The sequence below is a fragment of the Cupressus sempervirens genome, chromosome 11, assembly GCF_028749045.1.
Source record: "Cupressus sempervirens isolate cs-2001-9-10 chromosome 11, ASM2874904v1, whole genome shotgun sequence".
Taxonomy (NCBI): Eukaryota; Viridiplantae; Streptophyta; class Pinopsida; order Cupressales; family Cupressaceae; genus Cupressus; species Cupressus sempervirens.
This window is the reverse complement of record NC_143128.1, coordinates 347,766,749-347,772,468: the sequence shown is the minus strand read 5'-3', so window position 1 is coordinate 347,772,468 and position 5,720 is coordinate 347,766,749. Positions and strand designations below refer to the sequence as shown.

At 38.9% G+C, this 5,720-nt stretch overlaps 1 pseudogene across 1 annotated transcript; it reads right to left on the bottom strand.

Annotated features, from left to right (window-relative positions):
* Window positions 1-220: 220 nt before the first annotated feature.
* LOC149529514 (scarecrow-like protein 3 pseudogene) lies at window positions 221-2,413 on the bottom strand (annotated as a pseudogene). The gene has a single exon (XR_016358636.1). The product of XR_016358636.1 is annotated as a scarecrow-like protein 3 pseudogene (transcript).
* Window positions 2,414-5,720: the final 3,307 nt, after the last annotated feature.

Below are 5,720 nucleotides of genomic sequence, written 5' to 3'. Positions count from 1 at the left end.
ATTTTAACTTACATCCCACTATAAGCTTAGTTGTCTATACTATTTCAATCCAACTGCACGACACAGAAGGAATGGTTCCTTGATTAATAGAGAAATATGACTAATAAACACTGATTTGGAAGAATAAAAACCTTGGAAGATTTCCTTCCAAGGTGACAATCAAATGAACACGAGGAAACAAATTGTACAATGTAAACAGTTTCTATGGTGGTGGTTGAAATTACAGTGAAGCAAAATAATGATCAGGATGTGCAAAGAAGTATTTGCATGTGCAGAGAAGTATTTGCAGGCACAATTACATTTATGGGAGGAGTAGAAGCAATGTTGCAATCTTTTATTCGATACACTGACTCTCAGCATTCTATCATCTCTTTCAAAGATCCATACGAAAATCTCTAAATACAGCAGCCACTCAACCGCTGTAGATGTGAGCAAGACACTTCATATCAAATCTGCTTCTTACGCAGTTCCTCTACTGCTGCTACAGCAATATAAGAATACACCCATTCTTTCATATCTTCAGTATAGTTTTTTATCTCTGTTTTCTTGTCCAAAACGAAGCTTGATAAAGGGAAGGCTGTATATATTCATTCTATGCATCTTTTTAACCTTCTCCAAAAACAGAGAAGTTTGATAAAGAAAGAAGTGCCCATTTATGCTATAAAGTTCAGTTTTTTTAACTCTGTTTTCTTCTCCAAATTTAGGCTACAAAGTCTCTGATTTCTTCTCCAAAAAACAAAGAGTTTTTTTTTTTGTGTGTGATGGTGAAAAAACAAGGTATTTATGAGGAGCGCCAAGCTGAAATAGAGAAGAGAGAATGATCCTGCCAGCCAAGAACAAGGCAGCCATGCTCGCCATTAAGCCTGAAGAGGGAGTTTTCATTAATGGAGTGATTCCGATTCTGTGACTGAACCTGAGACTGCGAGTGAAGCAAGGATTTTGCCTGGAGCACAGTCTCATAGCTAACATTCACACGCCCAAATCCTGCCCTCTCTATTCTCTTCAACCACTTGTCCAATTTCTCATGCCTCTCCTTCCTCTCCGATCCCTCACACGCCACAATGTCCTTAATCTCCTCTCCCAACAGATTCTTCTCCACTTTCAATCTCTCGTCACTCCTCCCCTGTGAACCATCGGAGGCCAGGGAATCGAACACGGCACCATAGTAATGCATTGCCTTCACAAACCGCTCTGTGAACAGGGGACTATTGTGATCAGAGTCCTGTTCCACCACAACCATGATTTTGGGCGAAAGCCCACGAAGCATATCAAGAAAGCAATCGATTCTAGCCCGCCGAGGAGACCCAATTGCGGCGGCGGCCGCCTTTCTGGCAATGGCTTCTTCGATCTCCGACGGCCTGAACGTTGTAGTTCCCCGATCTCTTTTCAACAGATCATCCAAGGTCGTGTCTTGGAAGCGAGGAGACGGGCGAACCAGCGGCCACCATGGGCGTTTCTGTGGGCGGGCGGGATCGTTGTCTTCGTCGGATAAAAGTGTGTGCAGCTGAAGAACAGAGCTGATTGCAAGAGCCTCCCCATTCTTAACTCTGAGATCCTCTGTTTTGAAATTTTCTAGGGTTGAGTGAAATGGGTGGAATTGGAATGGAATGTTGAGCTTATCTGATTGCTCTGCAAGTACTCTGGCCGTGTGATCCAACGCCTGTTTGTGTTCACTGACGGCCGTGATTCTCAAATTGGGCGGACCCCCATTGCGGGCTGCTAGAGAGTGCATCAGCCACGCCCATTGGATTGGCTCGCAGTCGTTGAGATCGATGACGTGGACGAAGCTTTCTCCTTCCATGGCTTCCATGATGCTCTGGTTCACTGCCGCGTATGAGACCTTGCGGAAGGGGCAGAGATTGAAGAGCATCTGGCGGGCTGAGAGCCGGTCCACCGGCGATTGCAGGTGAGCGCAGTTGAGGGCTCTGTGGAGACCCGGCCATGATTTTGTTATTCGCGCCGCCAGGGCATCTGTGAAGTATGTGGCGACCCTTTGCATTGAGTCACCTGTTGGAGAGGCTAGTTGTGACAAGTGCTGCAGGCAGAGGTCGGTTCTCTCCATGTGACCGGCCGCTAAGCTGTTTGCGCAGGCCATTAGAAGGTTGACGAGCCAGAGCCCCCGCTGTTCTGATCCTAGCTCCCCCTGAAGAAGCCATGGAGGTGTTAATATGCTCTGTGGTGATAATAAGGATGTCAGCGGTGAGAGGTGGTCTCCCGAGCTGTTCGGTGATGAACTCTGGGAGGATCCACCCCATCTGTTGTACTCTTCGCTTCCAAATCTGACCATCATTTTCTCTCCCAATTTGATCTTTATCTCTCGCTCAACACAAGCTCCGTTGCTTACAACTCAATGATTTGGGTAGCCTGATCAATATATTATAATCTCGCACCGGTTGAACTTCCCAAGAACACTAATTTACAAGCCCCGATGTAGAATTAGAAAGTTCATACTTTTGAAGAGAAACATTGAACTGAGCCATAACCCAAGATTGAAAACGACTCAACCAATTAACAATACTATTACTCGGGACCGATTGCGACTTTATAAACAACAAACTTTCGACTTTATAAACAACAAACTTTTCCGCAATCACAAAGGCCCAATCGACATCCTTACCGATACATCACACGAAAAGTTGAATGGGAAAAAAGAATGTGCTCTGCTGCACCAAATGAATATGCCCCTGGGGGCGATTTTAGTGAGATAAAAAATCATAATTTTTGTTAGCATAGTGACTATATTTCTGATGAGATCCATCTCTACGTCTCTACGTGTTTTTAATGTGATGGCAAAATCTAGAAAGTATGGGTCTAGGTTATTAGACAGAAACATTGAACAAAGTTATACTTGAAGACTGAAAACAAGTCAACCAATTAACAACACATTTCTGGGATAATGACTTTAGGGGAAGAGATTCAATAGTCGCTCATGTTCCAAAGACTGCCACATCGTATTGTTAAAAATTCTTCTAATTAACGTTCATAAAAAAGTTTGGAAAATGATAACACATGTACTACAATATTAATAGCCAATCATACATGTAGTAATAATTGAACATTTTTTAGCTTTTTTGGTTGCTGATTGGTCCATTTTTGCACAAAGTACTATTGATCCATTCGTACACAAAGTACTATTTTTTGAGTCTTGTGAATGGCATTCTTAGATGGCAATGGCTACCAGGGAGTTATTTTGACATCCCCGGATGACCATCCCTCCCATGCCTGTCATACAACTATGGAAAACTGTACCCATGGCTGCGTCCGAGGCATCTCAGATTTCGTTTTGCATTAAGTAGACTTTATTATTATGTTATAAAAGGAAATAGAAACATAGGAATTTTTGTTTACTTAACTTTGTAATTGTCATTTTAAAAAAATGCATATATTTAAATTGAACTTATTCTATTTGATTTTGAATAATTTTATTTAATTTTTGTTAAAGGGAATTAATTTATATAAAAAGTTAAAGTTAAATATAAATAAGAAATATATAAATAAATTGTATAAATAATTAAATTAATGTATATAGTTAAAATTTAATTTTGTTATTGATTTTTTTTTTAATATTATACTAGCAAATTAATAGTTATGTTTGACATTATTTTTTACAATAAATTTAAATTATAAATAATGTAATTACAAGTACATATACATAAATATAATGCATTCCTTTTTTCAATAACATTTTATACAAAGGTAAGATTATTCAAAAAAAATGCATTATATTTATGTATATAGGTCCTTGTAATTACATTATTTATAAATTAAATTTATTGCAAAAATTTATGCCAAAATATAATTCTTTTTACATAACTATTAATTTGCTAGTATAATATTAAAAAAATAAAAATAAAAAATAAAATAAAATTGAATTAATTAAAATTTAACTATATACATTAATTTAATTATTTATACAATTTAATTATATACTTCATTTTTATATTTAACTTTAATGTTTCTAGTCCCCTTTATAACATAATAATAAAGTATACTTAACACAAACATGGCTACGGTTTTCCACGGTTGTATGGCATGGCATGGGTGGGATGGCCATCCATGGATGTCAAAATAACTCTCTGGGTAGTTGTTGCCCTCTTAGACCACCTGGCATTCTACATAGAGCTCCACAAATACTGAAAAGCTGAAAGATTAGCTAAATTAGCAAACTTCGACATACACATTAAGAATTCTAAGTACCCGAAGTTAATCTAAACTCCTACTAAATAGTCTCCCCTAAAACAACAAAACTTTTCCCAAATCACATAGGGCCAGTCCACATCCTTACCGATACATGACAAGAAAGGTTGAATGGGGAAAAAGAATGTACTCTTGAATTCCAGATGAATATGCGCATGAGGGCAATTCAAGTGAGATAAAAAACCATGAGCTTTCCACCTCTGTTTCTACTCCCTATGCCGGGTCTTGTCCGAGGGCAAGAGACAAGGAGGGAAGGAAACCCAATCGAAGCATCCAAAGCAAAGCATGGATGCATGGATCACACCTCACAGAGGACAAACAGAAGAAGCCCCATCGTCCCCGTCATTTTGCAGGGAGAAGAGAATCATAACGTGGCATAATTCCTTCGCCAGATTAGACGCAGGCCAGATTACAGATTACGGATTTGTCGTCTCTGGATCCGTAGCACATATCAAAGATGACATCTTTTTGTTTAATTTCCTACCTTCTACGCTTGTCTTTTCTCTTCCACCCATTTGTTTGATTCTGATTGCCGAGATGCTTTGAATGCTTCTTCTCCCTCAAAAGCAGGGACTGACTTCAGACCTTTGTCGTTTCAACTGTCCTCATCCGCCATGGATTCCAATGCCATTTTTCACATTGCCGATCCCGACAAGGAATTAATTCGCCAGTTTCTTCCCACGAATCCAACGATCATGGTTGTAGTCAATCTGAGCCTTTTACACGGCCCGGCATGTTTCATCTGTAACATCAATCAATGGCTCCTCTCTTTTGTTCGCTTGCACAACATCTGCAGTCAAATGCTTAATAATGTCGATAGGACAATTTGTTTACTCATGTATCATTATTCTATAAATTTTCATATTTTTACAGTCGCCCATTTGCCTTTCAAATCCATAGATAAGACACAGAGAATTGACCTTAGCTGCTGCTCTTGGTTTCTGACCCCCCTCTGATTGGCGGATTGTAATTAACGACACAAATCGCAAGAATCCAGTTCTTAATAATATAAAAGAGTGGGTAAGAAACAAACGACAGCACTGAGCCATCTTATTCTAATAATATGGTTATATAAATTAGGGAGAACTAAAAATTTATGTATACTAAAAATAAGATGGTACAGGTTCAAAATTCTAATGGGATCGAGTCTAAAGAAGAAGACAACTTAATAAAATCAAATACCAGTGGGGTCAAGCCCATACATCGAGGAACAACAACGTCAGTAGCTGAAGAGATTTGTATTATACAACTGGTTAAATAGCCAATTAAAATGTAAGTTATAAGGATAAGAGTTTTTAAGGGTTGTGTTTTAGCTGGTTGGATGGTAGGAGGTACAAGCTTGGGCGAGAAGAGGGAGGTGTAGGAGAGCGTATGAGGATGACCATTAGATTTCTCCATATATCAATTGAATGGACTAAACACAAAATATTAATTTTAAGGTGTTGGAGGGGACGTGGTTATCGATCATTTGGAAGTTCCCACACTTCTATGGAATGAAATAAATTACAAATTTTAGTTTTAGT